We start from the raw sequence: 19,757 nt of genomic DNA, 5'->3' as shown, positions 1-19,757 counted from the left end.
AGGTTGGATTAAGAAACAATGGCATCATGTAGCCCAAACTGTATGTTACAATGTAGATGACTATAATCCAGCAGTGTTTGGAAGAGAAAAAAGGAAAATAATGAAAGAAATGACTAAAATTCAAAACTTTGCAAAGAATGTAGGAAATGTCAGAATGTTTTTTTTTAACTATTTAGAAAAACAAACACTTTTCCATGCAGAGGCATAATACAAAAAATATATCATACAGTGAACATTCTTTTTTAATATGGGAACCTGAGTGTGATGTATACAAGGTGGTCCCTAATGTCTGGACACAGGAAATTTCATCAACTATAATTTTGTATGAATGGTTTTCCAATACATTGGATGAAAATATTCATTTCATTGAAGACTCTGTGCTTCTCAGTGATGAAAAAAAAAAGAGAATTTTGTTTACTTACCGTAAATTCTTTTCTTATAGTTCCGTATTGGGAGACCCAGACATTGGGTGTATAGCTTCTGCCTCCGGAGGACACACAAAGTACTACACTCAAAAGTGTAGCTCCTCCCTCTGAGCTTATACATCCCCTGGAGAACCAGATCTAGCCAGTTTAGTGCAAAAGCTGAAGGAGAATAGCCACCCACAAGTAAAAACAGAGCAAGAACCGGAACAACCGGAGCCTCTGTCTACGACAACAGCCGGTGATAACATGCGGAACAAGAAACTGCCAACAGGCAACAGGGAGGGTGCTGGGTCTCCCAATACGGAACTATAAGAAAAAGAATTTACGGTAAGTAAACAAAATTCTCTTTTTCTTTATCGTTCCTATGGGAGACCCAGACATTGGGACGTCTCAAAGCAGTCCATGGGTGGGAATAAACAGAAAAACTGAGAAGTAGGCGGAGCCTAACTTCACAAGTGGGCGACAGCCGCCTGAAGGATGCGTCTGCCCAAGCTCGCATCTGCCGAAGCATGAGCATACACTTGGTAGTGCTTTGAAAAGGTATGCAGGCTAGTCCAAGTGGCAGCCTGACAGACCTGCTGAGCCGTAGCCTGGTGCCTAAAAGCCCAAGAGGCACCGACAGCTCTGGTCGAGTGTGCCTTGATCCCCGGCGGGGGAGACACCTGAAAACACTGGTGGGCATCCGAAATGGTCGACCTAATCCAACGGGCTAAGGTCAGCTTAGAAGCAGAGAGGCCCTTACGCCGACCTGTGGTTAGCACAAAAAGAGAGGTGCACCGCCTAAGAGCAGCCGTGCGAGATACATAGATCCGGAGCGCCCGCACCAGATCCAGAGTATGCAACGCTTTCTCAAAGCGATGAACAGGAGCCGGACAAAAGGAAGGTAGGTTAGTGTCCTGGTTAAGGTGGAAAGGAGAAACCACCTTAGGGAGAAAGTCCGGAGTCGGACGGGGAACCACCTTGGCTTGATGAAAAACCAAAAAAGGTGACTCCGAAGAGAGCGCAGCCAAATCAGAGACTCTCCTGAGGGAGGATATGGCCACTAGAAAGACCACTTTCTGTGAAAGACGAAACAAAGAAACCTCCCTAAGAGGCTCAAAGGGGGGTTTCTGCAAAACCGTGAGAACCAAATTGAGGTCCCAGGGATCCAAGGGCCGCCGATAAGGCGGAATGATGTGAGACGCACCTTGCATGAAGGTGCGGACCTGAGCCAGCCGGGCGATACGCCGCTGGAACAGCACTGACAGAGCCGAGACTTGTCCCTTGAGAGAGTTGAGGGACAGTCCCAGCTGCAGACCGGACTGTAGAAAAGACAGAAGGGTCGGCAAGGAAAAAGGCCAAGGAGGATGGCCGGAAGAGCGACACCAGGACAGGAAAATTTTCCAAGTCCTGTGATAGATCTTGGCAGAGGAAGACTTACGGGCCCGAGTCATAGTGGAGATGACTTCAGGGGGGATACCAGAAGCCGTCAAGATCCAGGACTCAAGAGCCACGCCGTCAATCTGAGAGCCGCAGAATTCTGGCGGAAAAACGGACCTTGTGAGAGAAGGTCTGGACGGTCCGGAAGATGCCACGGCATCTCTACGGACAGATGGAGCAGGTCTGGATACCAAGCTCGCCTGGGCCAGTCCGGAGCAATGAGGATGACTCGACGGCCCTCCATTCTGATCTTGCGCAGAACTCTGGGCAAGAGAGCTAGAGGGGGAAACATGTAGGACAGACGAAACTGGGACCAGTCTTGAACCAGAGCGTCCGCGGCGAATGCCTGAGGATCGTGGGAGCGAGCCACGTAAACCGGAACCTTGTTGTTGTGACGGGATGCCATTAGATCCACGTCCGGAGTGCCCCACTTGCGGCATATTGACTGAAACACTGCCGGATGCAGGGACCACTCGCCACTGTCCACGGTTTGACGGCTGAGATAATCTGCCTCCCAGTTTTCCACGCCTGGGATGTGGACTGCGGATATTGTGGACTTGGAGTCCTCCGTCCATTGAAGGATGCGTTGTACCTCCAGCATTGCCAGGCGTGTCCCGCCTTGGTGATTGATGTAGGCAACCGCTGTCGCGTTGTCTGACTGGACTCGGAGGTGCTTGCCCGCCAATAGGTGGTGAAAAGCTAGGAGAGCCAGAAGCACGACTCTGGTTTCCAGCACATTGATCGAGAGGGCTGACTCGGACGGAGTCCAAGTGCCCTGTGCTCGGCGGTGGAGACATACCGCTCCCCAGCCGGATAGACTGGCATCCGTGGTGAGAATCACCCAGGACGGGGCCAGGAAGGAGCGTCCCTGAGACAGAGAGAGGGGCCGAAGCCACCACTGAAGAGAGCTCCTGGTCTGTGGCGACAGAGCCACTAACCTGTGCAAGGAGGAAGGCCGCTTGTCCCAACAGCGGAGAATGTCCAGCTGCTTTGGACGCAGATGCAACTGGGCAAAGGGAACAGCCTCCATTGACGCCACCATCTGACCCAGCACCTGCATCAGGTGCCTGATGGAATAACGGCGGGGCCTCAGCAGAGAGCGCACCGCCAGTTGGAGGGACTGCCGTTTGATTAAGGGCAACTTCACAAGTGCCGGTAGAGTCTCGAACTGCATCCCTAGGTACGTGAGCCTCTGGGTCGGAGTCAGAGTGGATTTGGGCAGATTGACAAGCCACCCGAATTGGGCTAGAGTGGCGAGAGTGAGCGAGACACTCCGCTGACAGTCTGCGCTGGATGAGGCCTTGACTAGAAGGTCGTCCAGGTAAGGAATCACTGCCAACCCCTGGAGGTGCAGAACCGCAACCACTGCTGCCATGACCTTGGTGAATACCCGAGGGGCCGTGGCTAACCCGAAGGGGAGAGCCACGAATTGGAAATGATCCTCTCCTATTGCAAAACGTAACGTAAAACGCAGATAGGCATCTCGGATGTCGATGGATGCCAGGAAATCCCCTTGGGTCATTGAGGCAATGACTGACCGCAGAGACTCCATGCGAAAATGCCGCACCTGAACATGCTTGTTGAGAAGCTTGAGATCCAGGATGGGCCGGAAGGAACTGTCCTTTTTGGGGACTAGTAAGAGATTTCAGTAGAAACCTCTGAACCGTTCCCGGGCGGGAACCGGTACAATTACTCCGTTGGCCTGCAAGGATGCCACGGCCTGAGAGAAGGCGGCGGCCTTGGAGCAGGGGGGAGTTGACAGAAAAAATCTGTTTGGCGGGCTGGAAGAGAATTCTATCCTGTAGCCGTGGGAGATGATATCCCGCACCCACTGATCGGAGACGTGTTGAAACCACACGTCGCCAAAGTGGGAGAGCCTGCCACCGACTAAGGACGTTGCTGGAGCGGGCAGATAGTGAAGAGGAGGCTGCCTTAGTGGCAGCAGCTCCTGCGGACTTCTGTGGATGCGCTTTTGTGCGCCAGCTGGATTTTTTTCCTTGGCTGAGTTAGTGGACGAGGCCGAGGGCTTAGAGGACGACCAGTTGGAGGAACGAAAGGAACGAAACCTCGACTGATTCTACCCTGGACAGGTTTCCTGGGTTTGGTTTGTGGCATGGAAGTACTCTTCCCGCCAGTAGCCTCCTTAATAATTTCATCCAGTTGTTCACCGAACAGCCTGGACCCAGCAAAAGGGAGTCCAGCAAGGAACTTCTTCGAGGAAGCATCTGCCTTCCACTCTCGAAGCCACAGGATCCTGCGGATAGCGAGGGAATTAGCCGAAGCCACCGCAGTGCGGTGAGAAGCCTCCAGCATGGCAGACATGGCATAGGACGAAAAAGCTGAAGCTTGGGAAGTTAAAACAACCATTTCGGGCATAGATTCCCTGGCGAGGGAATGCATCTCCTCTAGAGAAGCAGAGATGGCTTTGAGAGCCCACACTGCTGCAAAAGTTGGGGAGAACGAAGCCCCTGCCGCCTCATATACAGATTTGGCCAGAAGGTCGACCTGGCGGTCAGTGGAATCCTTAAGAGAGGTGCCATCAGCCACTGATACCACGGTCCGGGCTGATAGCCTAGACACCGGAGGGTCTACCTTTGGTGAATGAGCCCACTCCTTGACCACCTCAGGTGGAAATGGAAACCGGTCATCAGAACCACGCTTTGGGAAGCGTTTGTCAGGACAGGCCCTAGGCTTGGTCACAGCGGCCTGAAAACTGGAGTGGTTAAAGAACACACTCTTTGTCCTCTTAGGCGAGGTAAACTGGTGCTTTTCTGCCGGAGAGGGTTGCTCCTCTGATACTGGCGGATTGAGATCCAGTACAGAATTAATGGACGCAATCAAATCACTAACATCTGAGTCACTTTCGGACAGATCAATGGGGCACATGGAGTTAGCCTCCGAGCCCCCTGTAAAGGCATCCTCCTCGTCCCGCGAGTCAGCTGAAACAGAGCCGCGGGACAAGGAAGGAGAGGGAGCCCTGCGTCTCCTTTTAGGAGAACGGGGTCTGGGACCAGATGATGAATCCTCTGTGAGCTCCGCTGAGAGAGCCGTAGCAGCAGAGGCACCCTGTGAAGGGGGCTGATGCATACTCCGCAAAGTCCTGGACAGCTGTCCCATGGAGTCGGCAAAAGACTGGGAGATAGACCTAGATAAGGATTCTACCCAAGCCGGGGGTTCAGCCACAGGAGCCGGAGCAGCCGGAGAGACCACTGGGGATGCGACTCCAGGCTGAGGCATCGTCAGGTTAGAGCAGGTATCACAATGTGGATAGGTGCTCGGTTCAGACAGTAGGAGCTTACATAAAGTGCATACTGAATACAGCTTTGGAGCCTTGCTCCTCGTGTGAGACATGCTGCTGAAGTGGGGGCTCTGTCCAGAATGACCCCCAGAGAGTATATACAGAAGGTCCACAACCGGAGGTTGTGGCTTACCAGACCGCTGGAGCGGTTTGTGTGCCCTCCAGATCCGAAAAGCCCGGACCCCCAAGCACCTCAGCAGGGATGCTGCAGCCAGCGCTGATCGCAGGGAAGAACGCTGAGAAAATGGCGCCGGAGCGAAGAGAGGGGGCGGGACTCACTCTGAGAGCGGGATCTGGAGGGCCAAAGAGACCTACAGGGGAGGAGACGTACTCAGTGAGGAGTGTCCCTCCTCTGTGCAGAACGGCCGCTGGGCGGAGCCGCACTGTCCCTCTGCATGAATGACATGCGAGGGCAGTGAAACCGAAAGTAGGCCTCCGGCGAAGCCGGGGCCTAAATTTGAGCGGTGCGGCCGGCGCGCAGGCACCATCGGCGCGGTTCTCAGGCGACAGCCAGAGAACCCGCCGGAAATGTCACAAAAATCACTCAGCACACTCTCCCCCAACAATAAAGTACAAGGGATCCCCATACATAAACGTCTCAGGTACTTAGCTTGCTGAGACGCAGGGTTCCAAGTCCCTGGGGGCGAGTTCTCCGGTCCAGCAGGATCCTGAAGGGCTGCGGATGAAGACCGGTCTCCTGCCAAGCATGGAGAACCGTGCTGGCTCCCACTTCAAGCCAGAGCCCGGAAGGATGGTGAAGGAGCACGGCATGTAAGGCTCCAGCCTTGGAATCAACCTTAACAGCACCGCCGACACAGTGGGGTGAGACGGGACATGCCGGGGGTCCAGGCTTGGACCCGCTTTTCTTCAAACTCTTTTCAAAAATGAAAAATCAGATGAGAATGCATGTGTGGATGTATGCCTCCTGAACACAAAGCGATAAACTGGCTAGATCTGGTTCTCCAGGGGGTGTATAAGCTCAGAGGGAGGAGCTACACTTTTGAGTGTAGTACTTTGTGTGTCCTCCGGAGGCAGAAGCTATACACCCAATGTCTGGGTCTCCCATAGGAACGATAAAGGAAATCGCACTTGCAGGATATACGGAATACTAAATGGATTTCACTCGCCCCACTTTTCTGGATGAAAATCTGAGCAATTTTTTTATATGCAGATGTGAGTCAACTCTAACCTACAGAATGTCCGATCCTGGTCACAAAGCAATCCACAGCAAGGAGCGCAAAAAATAATGGTGTGGTGTGGATTGTGGAAAGCTCATGTGTTGGGACCATTCTTGTTTGATGAACATGTAACAAGCTGGGCGAGGGGGAAACGCGTTGAGGAGTCATAATGGACTTTCTTTTTATAAGGGAAGTACATGCCATTTCTTCCTTCCAATTTTTTGCCTTGCAAGAAAGTCATGTGCACCATTGAAGATTACAATTGACAAGCAGCATGGTGGCTCAGTGGTTAGCACCGCAGTCTTGTAGCACTGGGGTCCTGGGTTCACATCCCACCAAGGACACCATCTGCAAGGATGTATGTTCTCCCGGTGTTTGCGTGGGTTTCCTCCAGGTACTCTGGTTCTCCAAAGACATACTGATAGGGAATTTAGATTGTGAATGGGTACAATGTTGCTGACGTATGTAAAGCGCTGCGGAATTTGTTGGCGCTATATAAAAATAAAGATTATTATTATTACCAGCGACTGTCTATGGTAGGTATCCATTGTGACCTCATTTCTTGCTTACTTTACTATCATCGTATATGTAATTATCTTAACCTTGGCTTTGCAAGTGAGATTTGTATATATATATAAAATTTTATTTTTGTTACTTTTTTGATTAATTTTTCCCATTTTTGTATCACTACCCCTATTTGTGTCCTACAGATACAATCTGGTATTGATGGATGACTTATATAGAGAAATATAGGGGCAGTTAGGGAGTCATCATTGAGCAGGGGCACCATAACTTGCGTGGCTTTAGGCCATGTACGCACACTGCACTTTTTGCCGCGGTTTTTGCTGCAGAAAAGGTGCGGTTTTTGTTCATAACCTTTCTGCAGTCCTTCCCTAGCAAAATCTATGGGAAAACGGGGGCGGAGCCGGACATGGCCGAGTGAGGAAGCAGCTTCTCTGAGCTCCTCTCTGCAGAACTCCATAGCACTGGCCCAAGACTCCAAAATGGGCAAATTAACGGGCAAAAAGGCCACAGCACGAACCCCAAAGAAGGCCCCCAAGGCTCAAGGCAAAATCGGGGCATATCTGTCTAATCCACGGGGCTCCAGCGCTCTATCGCAGCCCGAGCTGGAAAGGCAGCAAGAATCGCGGCCTGCTGACCCGATAACTGACCTCAAGACGTCGGTGGAGAGGCGGGGGTCGACAGTGGAGTCGCGGGGACCCGGGGGAACCGCGGTGACCACCGACAGCAGTGACGGTCACGGGCCGGGGGATGTGCGGAGGAGCGGCCGACAACATGAATCACAGGCCCCACTCCAAAATGGCCGCCGCACGCTTCCAGACCAGGCCCTGCAGCGTCAGCAAGATGACCCCTCAGCGGCAGCATCACCGCCCGCTACTCCTTCATCGCAGCCCGCGATGGGAATGGAACTTCCCGGTGGCCGGCAGAACATCGACTTACCTCCGGTCGCTTCCAGATGCCTAATGCCTCTTCAGCCTGCAGCACACACGCAGACAGGCTCTGGAGCGGCGTTCGGGAAACATCCATTACAGCAGCGCTCCCAGAGTGAGGGGGCCCCGCGGTCACCAGTCTCCCGCGTTGTCAACAGCACCACCGATGGAGGTAGGAAACAAAACCCGGGCACCCCGGCCCCACCGCATACCAAAATCTCCAGCCCGCAGGCGATAACTGGACTGGGGGAGGGGGGAAGGGGCACAGTCATGGCTGGCGACAGCAGCCCCCCATCATTTGCAAAAGGCACAATTATTTACCTGACGGCCCCCCCTATAACACCGCCATATACGGGCACTAATGTGGAGCAGAGGGGATCCTACAGCATCCAAGGGCCCCAGGACCAGACTGGGGGAAACCTCCAAGGGCCCCCTCCTTATACTCCCCCTGCGAGGTGGTCCACGAGCTCCTCAAGGGAAAATAGCCCGACGGGCCCAGGAGGTAGCATGGTGGCAACCACTAAAGGTCAGTGGAACGATGGGCCCGGGGCACCAGGGACCCCTCCACAACAGATTACCACAGTAGCACACTTGGGAGGAAATATAAGCACCTCTAGAAGTTCACAAATACTATATGACCCAGCTTTGCAGGACTCTATCGGCTCTTTTTCCACAACATCTTTCTCCACTAATGTGATAAATGAAGAGCGTCCAGCATCCTTAGCAGACCTACGGTCCCTTTTCCAAGCAATGCCCACTAAAAATGATATAGCTGCTTTGGCCAACCAGGTAGTGGCAGAATGTAAGCAAGAATTTGCCCAGCTACGGATGGACCTTTCTTCACTCACCCAAAGGGTGGATGTCCTTACAGACCAACAAACAACATCTCAAGCTGACATCCAATCTGTCCAAGCCACACTGCAGGTTCAGTCCAGGCAGCTATTCTCTCTCCAACAGCACGTGGACGACTTAGAGAATAGAAATCGAAGAAATAACCTGCGTATCAGGGGTCTGCCGGAGTCAATTGCCCCTCCTGACATACCTTCAGTCCTTATTTCAATCTTTAATAATCTACTAAAAAGACCACCCGGGGCCCCCCTGGAACTTGACAGGGCCCACAGGGCATTACGCCCCCCGGACCCAGGGGACCCCCGCCCGAGAGACATTGTATGCAGGGTGCACTATTTTGCAGCAAAGGAAGCTATCCTTCAAGCAGCTCGAAAGAAGCAGTCCCTAACGTACAATGGATCTACAATACGCATCATGCCGGATCTTTCGAGACACACCTTAGCTCAGAGGGCGGTTCTCAAACCCTTGTTGGATGTCATTAGAGAAAGGGGTCTCCCGTTTCGTTGGGGTTTTCCCTTTTCTCTGTCGGTACAAAAAAATTCAAGATGGTGGGTAATGCGGTCACCAGAAGACCTCCCATCCTTTACCTCAAACCTGGGTCTACCCCCAATCTCCATCTCTCAATGGCCCACCACCTTGCTCCAACCGTGGGTCCCAAGGGAACGCCCAGCCCCTCCCCACGCAAATCCATCCCCCGTTCATGCAAGGGGACTCCCCCCGAGAGAGACTCGGGACCGGAGATTGGGCCGTCCGAGATAAAGGTCAAGATATCGGGGACTACCCAATGTATCGTAAACTTTAACTAGCTAAGTACATAGACTTTACTTTCTAACCTGCCGAGTGCCCAAGGCCCTTATTACTCAAACTTTTGATTATATGCGCCAGTGTTTATGGTAATCTCTAATGTTAACAGTATACTATGGAGCTATCAACGGTTATGTCTGATCTTTTTCTCCCCCAAGTAGGTCGGGACCCTCTGTCTTGCCCGGGTGAGGCGGACAAGCTCCCCCGGAACGTTTGTTCTCAGCTAGTGTATTGTGCGGGAGCTATACCCCTGCTGTTTTCTCTGCTTCAACTCCTATTCTTTTTACTCTTCATCTGCCTTTCACAGTTCACACTTCCTTCTCCCTCCCCAAATGGTGGCCGAGACGGGCTAGTCCGTCCTTATATCTCATGTACCTATAACACTTCAATCTTTTACAGATGGCCAACCTGACAATCGCCTCCTTCAATGCTAAGGGTCTTAACGTGCCGGAGAAGAGAGCACAGGTCCTCTACCACTTCCACAAGCGCAAGGTGAAAATAGTATGTTTTCAAGAAACGCATTTCAAACAGGGACACGCCCCTATCTTAAAGAACAAGTACTACCAAACCTGGTTATTTTCAGATAACCCAGAATCCCGCTCAAAGGGAGTGGCGATTGCCATTCACAAGTCTCTTCCACATCAAATTATAAACTGCACATCAGACGATACGGGACGGTATATTATCCTCTCACTAATAGCTGGAGACCAAACATTCACAATCATAAATGCTTACGCCCCAAACCAGAGACAAGATGACTTTCTGGCTAGCCTTGCCGACACTGCGATGCCCCTAATTAGAGGTACAGCAATTCTCTGTATTGACCTTAATGCTACTCTGGACCCTACATTAGATAACTCCAAGGGGAAGTCCAGCATTTCATACACCACCATCAAACGTATCAAAAGGGTTCTATTAAGTATCCAGTTGTTTGACACTTGGAGAATAACACATCCGTCAGATAGAGACTATAGTTTCTACTCGCACTCACAAGACTCCTACAGTCGTATAGACTACATCTTCATACAGCACAATGCTCTCCCTTGGGTCCGACAGACTGGAATAGGCAGCATATTGTGGTCAGACCACGCCCCAGTATACTGTGAGGTAGAGGTTCCTTCCCTCCCAGCCCCTGCGGGAACATGGCGGCTTAATGAATCTTTGCTCATGGATGAGCTCTGTGTTTCTGATGTGCTGACCACGATCACTCATTTTTCAGAGGATCATTTGGCAGACGACACAGCCCCCACGTTTAAGTGGGAGGCACTGAAGTGCGTCTTGAGGGGCACTTTCATCAAACATGGAGCCCGTATTAAAAAAGAAAAAGCCCAGAATCTAACAGAGGCCCTCCGCAGGGTCTCGGGGTTAGAGCTTGCTCATAAGCGAGCTTTATCAGCCACCACCTTACAGGCCCTCTTGCAGGCCAGATTACAGGTCAAGAAATTGTTGGATGCGTCATACCAGCGCCTGTTGCAAGTGGGAAGGGGGAAATTTTATGAATTCGGGGATAAGCCGGGCAGACTATTGGCAAATGCACTGAAGGAAGGGAAAGCCCACACTCTAATTCCCTGCATTAAAAATACAAGAGACGAGATGCTCTATGCTACTCCTGATATCTCTTCTGCCTTCCATGCGTACTATTCCAAATTATACAATCTGACCCCTCGGTTTCCTGAGATAGACCACGAGCCCCCTACAATGCCCTCTCCCTTTCAACCTCTTAATCAGTCCACAATTGAGGACCTCGAGAAGCCATTTCTTCTTGAGGACATTCTGTCAGTAATCCGTGACACACCCGGTAACAAAAGTCCCGGCCCGGATGGATTCCCAGCCAAATTTTATAAGACGTTTGCAGAACAGTTAGCACCCCTAATGCTCCTTTCTTTTAACGCTATATCAGATGAGACCCCATTCCCTCCCCACTCCACGACAGCTCATGTGGCTTTGCTCCGAAAACCTGGTAAAGACCCTACCGCATGTAGCAGCTTCAGACCAATATCGTTGCTCAATGTGGATTTGAAGATCTATGCTAAGCTTCTTGCAAACAGACTCAATCCCCTTTTGCCAGATCTGGTGCACTTGGACCAAGCAGGATTCGTTCCTGGTAGGGAAGCAAGGGACAACACCCTAAAAACCCTAGACCTGGTCCAACATGCTCACACCCAAAAAATCCCCGTGATGATGTTATCGTTAGACGCCGAAAAGGCATTCGATAGAATTTCCTGGCATTCTATTTCTCAGACTTTGTCCCATGTTGGTTTTGGTCCAACCTTCTCATCTAAAATTTTGGCCTTATACTGTTCCCCGACCGCGCGTCTAAAGATTAATGGCACCCTGTCGAGTCCCTTTGATATCCATAACGGGACTCGACAGGGATGCCCCCTATCCCCATTGCTCTATATCTTAGTCATGGAGCATCTGTTGTCGGCCATCCGGCTTAACCCCGACATACGGGGGATTAAAGTTGCCACTCAAGAATATAAATGCGCCGCCTTCGCGGATGACCTACTTATTTATGTGCAAAACCCACTCACTTCCCTTCCATCCTTAATGCGTGAACTCAATCGTTTTAGCAAATGGTCCAATTTTAAAATCAACCTTGACAAATCTGAAGCCCTAAACATATCACTTTCCCAAGCAACAGTAGATGCTATAAAACCAAACTTCCCCTTCAAATGGCCACCACACGGCAGTATCGGCTACCTAGGTATCACTATCCCATCTGATGTAACCAGACTTTTCCAGCTTAATTTTCAAAACTTTCTCTCCAAACTCGAGAGGGACCTGACTGTATGGCATAGAGGCACCCTCTCATGGTTCGGTAGGATCAGTGCCCTCAGGATGACAGCCCTGCCCAGACTGCTCTACTTACTCCAGACGGTCCCGGTATATGTCCCGGCGTCGTATTGGGTAAAGTTACAGCGCCTGTTTAATCAATTTGTGTGGTCCAAGGGACGGTCCCGACTCGGGAGGAATGTCCTAACTAGGACCAAGGGGGCGGGAGGGGTGGGGCTGCCTGACTGTCGGCGTTATTATCTGGCTGCTGCCCATGCAAGGGTCTTAGACCTCTTACATAACTCTGGATCGAAGCTCTGGGTCCGCCTGGCACACGACCTGTGCCCCTTATCTATTCTATCCATGCCATGGAACTGGCCACTTCTTACCAAACATAAGATAGGAATGTCCTACACCACTAAACAAACATTACAATCAGTACACTCAATGCCACGGATTAAGCGCCTGCTCCAGACTCAGGGACCCCTCATGCCACTGACGGATAACCCTGACTTTTTACCAGGGGCATCGTCTAATAACTTTTTGGGAAGCTCAAAACAGAACCCCCTGAGACTGGGACAGGTGGCACCAGAAGGGGTTCTTCTCCCACTTCCGGACATTGTGGGGCAGAGAGACTTCAAAATGCGGTTCTACTTTGAATATGCCCAACTTAAACACTTCATAACCACGCAGGGGCTAGACCTAACTTGTCCCTCATCCCCAACCCCTTTTGAACTTATCTGTACAGGGACACCCGACACTAGACATGCAATATCAAGGATTTATGGGATCTTGACAGCAGCAGCAGAAACACCACTTCCTCGCTTCTGTACTGCTTGGGAGGCAGAGCTCGGCCAGACATTCTCCAGGGATCAATGGGAACGATGCTTCCGCCTGACCCACAAGTCAGCGGTTGCAACGAGAATGCAAGAGACTTGCTACAAAATTCTCTCCAGGTGGTACAAGGTCCCGTCATCCCTTCATAAGTGGTGCCCCGAAATCCCTGACACATGCTGGCGGTGCGGAGCACAGGGAGGTACCATGGCCCATATCTGGTGGTACTGTCCGAGCTTGGCGGCCTTCTGGAGCAAGGTGCTGGTGGGCATCCAGGAGGTCACAGGGATCTTAGTCCCCAGTCGCCCCGAGGCAGCCCTATTGTTTATGTTTAAAATACCAGAAAAGGTGTATAAAAAGTCTCTTACCGGACATCTACTCCAGGCCGCCAAGACAGTAATCCCACGACATTGGAAAGACCCTACCCCCCCGTCCATAGAGGAATGGGCGACAGAAGTAAATGTAATACACCGCATGGAGATGGTAATGGCTCAATCGCGAGGCCAGCTAGTGGAAGCCTCCTCTAAATGGTATCAGTGGGAATCTTTTCTCTCTGACCCAAGGTTTCTTGCCCTCGTTGACCCTCAGTAAATAAGACTCTCAGCTAGCCACACCTTCCATAGTCATTTGCATTCTTTTCAGGTTCACGCCCAACAGACGGGACGCCAGCCTCGGCCAACATACTCCTATCCACATCTTTCCCCCTACGGTTCTCCCCCTCTTGTCTCCCCCACCCACTTCTGATCTACTCTTTTCCTTGTTCATCCTTCTTTACCTTTACTTTGGTTTCTTGTTCTCTATTAGTAAGTCATGTTGTTTGATTATTTCCTCAACGACAGTTGTAAAGATTACTGAGCCTGTGGCCTTTAGCCGCCGTGATGGCTCCTTGTTTATCAAAATTGTATTCAATGGTTTGCAATGTTGTTGTACTCTTTCCTTTGAAAACCAATAAAACTTTAAATTGGAAAAAAAAAAAAAAAAAAAAAAAAAAAAAAAAAAATCTATGGGAAAACCAAAATGCTGTGCGCACACGCCATTTTTTTTTCCTATAGGTTTTGCTGCAGAATCTCTGCAGCAAAAAAGAATGTACATGTCACTTCTTTTCCGCAGGTACCTGCGTTTTTGCCATAGATGATGGTAAAAAAGAAGGGAATTTTGTCTACTTACCGTAAATTCCTTTTCTTCTAGCTCCTATTGGGAGACCCAGACAATTGGGTGTATAGCTTCTGCCTCCGGAGGCCACACAAAGTATTACACTTTAAAAAGTGTAACCCCTCCCCTCTGCCTATACACCCTCCCGTGCATCACGGGCCCATCAGTTTTGGTGCCAAAGCAGGAAGGAGGAAACTTATAAATTGGTCTAAGGTAAACTCAATCCGAAGGATGTTCGGAGAACTGAAACCATGAACCAAAGAACAATTCAACATGAACAACATGTGTACACAAAAGAACAACAGCCCGAAGGGAACAGGGGCGGGTGCTGGGTCTCCCAATAGGAGCTAGAAGAAAAGGAATTTACGGTAAGTAAACAAAATTCCCTTCTTCTTTGTCGCTCCATTGGGAGACCCAGACAATTGGGACGTCCAAAAGCAGTCCCTGGGTGGGTAAAAGAATACCTCGATAAAAAGAGCCGTAAAACGGCCCCCTCTTACAGGTGGGCAACCGCCGCCTGAAGGACTCGCCTACCTAGGCTGGCATCTGCCGAAGCATAGGCATGCACCTGATAGTGTTTCGTGAAAGTGTGGAGACTCGACCAGGTAGCCGCCTGACACACCTGCTGAGCCGTAGCCTGGTGCCGCAATGCCCAGGACGCACCCACGGCTCTGGTAGAATGGGCTTTCAGCCCTGAAGGAATCGGAAGCCCAGACGAACGGTAGGCTTCAAGAATCGGTTCCTTGATCCACCGAGCCAAGGTTGACTTGGAAGCCTGCGACCCCTTACGCTGACCAGCGACAAGGACAAAGAGCGCATCAGAGCGGCGCAGGGGCGCCGTGCGAGAAATGTAGAGCCTGAGTGCTCTCACTAGATCTAACAAGTGCAAATCCTTTTCACATTGGTGAACTGGATGAGGGCAAAACGAAGGTAAGGAGATATCCTGATTGAGATGAAAAGGGGATACCACCTTAGGGAGAAATTCCGGAACCGGACGCAGAACCACCTTATCCTGGTGAAACACCAGGAAGGGGGCTTTGCATGACAGCGCTGCTAGCTCAGACACTCTCCGAAGTGATGTGACTGCCACTAGGAAGACCACCTTCTGTGAAAGACGTGATAGAGAGACATCCCGCATAGGCTCGAAAGGTGGTTTCTGAAGCGCCGTTAGCACCCTGTTAAGATCCCAGGGTTCTAGCGGACGCTTGTAAGGTGGGACTATGTGGCAAACCCCCTGCAGGAACGTGCGGACCTGCGGAAGCCTGGCTAGACGCTTTTGAAAAAACACTGAAAGCGCCGATACTTGTCCCTTGAGAGAGCCGAGAGACAAACCCTTGTCCATTCCGGATTGAAGGAAAGACAGAAAAGTGGGCAAGGCAAACGGCCAGGGAGTACAACCCTGATCAGAGCACCAGGATAAGAAGATCCTTCACGTCCTGTGGTAGATCTTGGTGGACGTTAGTTTCCTGGCCTGTCTCATAGTGGCAATGACCTTTTGAGATAACCCTGAGGACGCTAGGAGCCAGGACTCAATGGCCACACAGTCAGGTTGAGGGCCGCAGAATTCAGATGGAAAAATGGCCCTTGAGACAGCAAGTCTGGTCGGTCTGGTAGTGCCCACGGTTGACCCACCGTGAGATGCCACAGATCCGGGTACCACGACCTCCTCGGCCAGTCTGGGGCGATGAGGATGGCGCGGCGGCAATCGGACCTGATCTTGCGTAACACTCTGGACAGCAGTGCCAGAGGAGGAAATACATAAGGCAGTCGGAACTGCGACCAATCCTGAACTAACGCGTCTGCCGCCAGAGCTCTGATCTTGAGACCGTGCCATGAATGCCGGGACTTTGTTGTTGTGCCGAGACGCCATTAGGTCGACGTCCGGCGTTCCCCAGCGGCAACAGATCTCTTGAAACACGTCCGGGTGAAGAGACCATTCCCCTGCGTCCATTCCCTGGCGACTGAGAAAGTCTGCTTCCCAGTTTTCTACGCCCGGGATGTGAACTGCGGAAATGGTGGAGGCTGTGGCTTCCGCCCACAGCAGAATCCGCCGGACTTCTTGGAAGGCTTGACGACTGCGTGTGCCGCCTTGGTGGTTGATGTACGCAACCGCCGTGGCGTTGTCCGACTGAATTCGGATCTGCCTGCCCTCCAGCCACAGCTGGAACGCCTTTAGGGCTAGATACACTGCCCTTATCTCCAGAACATTGATCTGAAGGGAGGACTCTGTCGGAGTCCAGGTTCCCTGAGCCCTGTGGTGGAGGAAGACCGCTCCCCACTCTGATAGACTCGCGTCCATCGTGACCACAGCCCAGGATGGGGGCAGGAAGGATTTTCCCTTCGACAAAGAAGTGGGAAGAAGCCACCACTGAAGAGAGGTTTTGGCCGCCCGAGAAAGGGAGACGTTTCTGTCGAGGGACGTCGACCTCCTGTCCCATTTGCGGAGAATGTCCCATTGAAGTGGACGCAGATGAAACTGCGCAAAGGGAACTGCCTCCATTGCTGCCACCATCTTCCCTAGGAAGTGCATGAGGCGCCGCAAGGGGTGTGACTGGGCTCGAAGGAGAGATTGCACCCCTGTCTGTAGTGAACGCTGTTTGTCCAGCGGTAGCTTCACTGTCGCTGAGAGAGTGTGAAACTCCATCCCGAGGTAAGTTAGCGATTGGGACGGTGTCAATTTTTAACTTTGGGAAATTGATGATCCAACCGAACCTCTGGAGAGTCTCCAGAGCAGTGTTCAGGCTGTGTTGGCATGCCACCCGGGAGGGTGCCTTGACTAGAAGATCGTCTAGGTAAGGGATCACCGAGTGTCCCTGAGAGTGTAGGACCGCCACCACTGTTGCCATGACCTTGGTGAAGACCCGTGAGGCTGTCGCCAGGCCGAAAAGTGCCTCGGCTCGCTCGGGTGGCGGAGATGTTCTGAAGAAACGAGTCGGAGGACGAGAGCTGAGCTCTATCCTGTAACCGTGAGACAGAATGTCTCTCACCCATCGGTCTTGGACATGTGGCCACCAGGCGTCGCAAAAGCGGGAGAGCCTGCCACCGACCGAGGATGCGGTTAGGGGAGGCCGAAAGTCATGAGGAGGCCGCCTTGGGGCCGGTTCCTCCGGCGGTCTTTTTAGGACGTGACTTAGACCGCCATGAATCAGAGTTCCTCTGGCCCTTCTGTGGCCTGTCGGACGTGGAGAAATGGGACCTGGCTGAGGGCCGAAAGGACCGAAACCTCGGTTGTATCTTTCGTTGCTGAGGTCTGTTTGGTTTGGACTGGGGTAAGGACGTGTCCTTTCCCTTGGATTGTTTAATGATTTCATCCAATTGCTCGCCAAACAAACGGTCGCCAGAAAATGGCAAACCGGTTAAGAACTTCTTGGAAGCAGAATCTGCCTTCCATTCGCGTAGCCACATGGCCCTGCGGACTGCCACCGAATTGGCGGATGCTACCGCCGTACGGCTCGCAGAGTCCAGGACGGCGTTCATGGCGTAGGACGAAAAAGCCGACGCCGGAGAAGTCAAAGACACAACCTGCGGAGTAGAGGTACGTGTGACTGCATTAATCTCAGACAGACAAGCTGAGATAGCTTGGAGTGCCCATACGGCTGCGAATGCCGGAGCAAAAGACGCGCCTATGGCTTCATAGATGGATTTCATCAGGAGCTCTATTTGCCTGTCAGTGGCATCCCTGAGCGATGAACCATCTGCCACTGCTACTATGGATCTAGCCGCCAGTCTAGAGACTGGAGGATCCACCTTGGGACACTGGGCCCAACCCTTAACTACGTCAGGAGGGAAGGGGTAACGTGTGTCATTAAGGCGCTTAGTAAAGCGCTTGTCCGGAAATGCTCTGTGTTTCTGGACAGCATCTCTGAAGTTAGAGTGATCGAAAAACGCACTCCGTGTACGTTTGGGAAACCTAAACTGGTGTTTCTCCTGCTGTGAAGCCGACTCCTCTATCTGTGGAGTTGGAGGAGAAAGTTCTAGCACCTGGTTGATGGACGCTATAAGATCATTTACTATTGCGTCTCCTTCAGGTGTCTCAAGATTGAGAGCAACGTCAGGATCAGAGCCCTGATCTGCGACCTCCGCTTCACCCTCCAGAGAGTCCTCATGCTGAGACCCTGAGCAGTGTGATGAAGTCGATGGGAGGACCCAGCGAGCCCGCTTAGCCGGTCTGGGACTGCGGTCCGTGTCGGAGTCCTCACCGTGGGACCTAGGAGTCCCCCCATGAGCACTTTGCTGCGCCGACCGAGGGGGACCTGGGGGCAATGATTCAACAGTGCCCGGGGCCTGTGTTACCGGTCTGGACTGCAAAGCTTCTAGTATCTTAGCAGACCATCTGTCCATAGACTGAGCCATGTATTGTGAAAGTGACTCAGAAAGTTTCTCAGCTAACACTGCAAACTCTGTCCCTGCCACCTGGCCAGTGGAAGCCGGTGGTTCTACCTGGGCCGAGGGTCCCACCAGTGCCTGAGGCTCCGGCTGAGTGAGTGCCACGGGGGCCGAGCATTGCACACAATGAGGGTAGGTGGAACCTGCAGGTAACATAGCCGCACAAGAGGTACAGGTTGCAAAATAAGCCTGTGCCTTGGCACCCTTGCTTTTTGCGGACGACATGCTGTTGTCTCCTCTAAGAGCAATCAGTGAGGGTATATAGCCAAAAGCAAATAATGCGGCCGAACAGAGCAAATGTATACAATATATAGATATATATATATACACTTCGGCACCCAGGGGGGCCAGCACCTAGTAAACGGTGCAGCTTACCGACCGCCCAAAGCGGTTGTGTGTCCACCAGATTCCCTGCCTGGGCCTCCCAGAGCTGTGGAGCTCGTTCTGAAGTTCTCCACCGGCAGAAGTGATTATAACAATGGCTGCCGGCGTTCTCAGAGGAGGAGGGAGCCGTGGGCGTGCCTCATAAAGTGCGGGAATCTGGTGCCCCACGGTGCTTAGTGAGGGGGGAGGAGGATACCTAAGTATGCTCCAGCCCTCACCGCTGACGTCCAGTCTAGCGTCCCGCCCTTACCCCTGACTGGCAGGCCCGGGGGCGGGAGTATATGTTACTAGGCCGCAGAAGCCGGGGACTAAAGTTAGTAACCCGGCCGGCAAACAGGCGCGGACGGCGCGGTAGTCCCGACGACACAAAACACACAGCAGCCGCTGCAGCGTCTGTTACACAGGCGCTCTATGCGCCGTCCCCAAGGGGACACAGAATACCTCTGAGAAGCAGGGCCTGTCCCTGATGATACCCGGTCTCCTGTCCGTCAGATTCCCCCAGGGGCTGCGGAGGGAGCCCGGTCCCAGTGCCTGGAGACCGGTTAGGATCCCACTTCACCCAGAGCCTCTAAGGGATGGGGAAGGAAAACGGCATGTGGCTCCAGCCTGTGTACCCACAATGGGTACCTCAACCTTAACAGCACCGCCGACAAAAGTGGGGTGAGAAGGGAGCATGCCGGGAGCCCTGTTAGGGGCCCTCTTTTCTTCCATCCGATAAAGTCAGCAGCTGCTGCTGACTAAAATGTGGAGCTTGCGTGAATGTGTGCCTCCTTCAACACAAAGCATAAAACTGATGGGCCCG

General features: G+C 52.1%; 1 protein-coding gene across 1 annotated transcript in view; it reads right to left on the bottom strand.

The window, feature by feature from the left end:
* PYGB (glycogen phosphorylase B) overlaps positions 1–19,757 on the bottom strand; it is a 153,262-nt gene that overhangs the window by 17,685 nt on the left and 115,820 nt on the right. The window lies entirely within an intron of this gene.

This window comes from Anomaloglossus baeobatrachus, chromosome 3 (genome assembly GCF_048569485.1).
Source record: "Anomaloglossus baeobatrachus isolate aAnoBae1 chromosome 3, aAnoBae1.hap1, whole genome shotgun sequence".
NCBI lineage: Eukaryota > Metazoa > Chordata > Amphibia > Anura > Aromobatidae > Anomaloglossus > Anomaloglossus baeobatrachus.
Note: the sequence above shows the minus strand (reverse complement) of the source record. Positions and strands in the feature narration are given on the sequence as shown.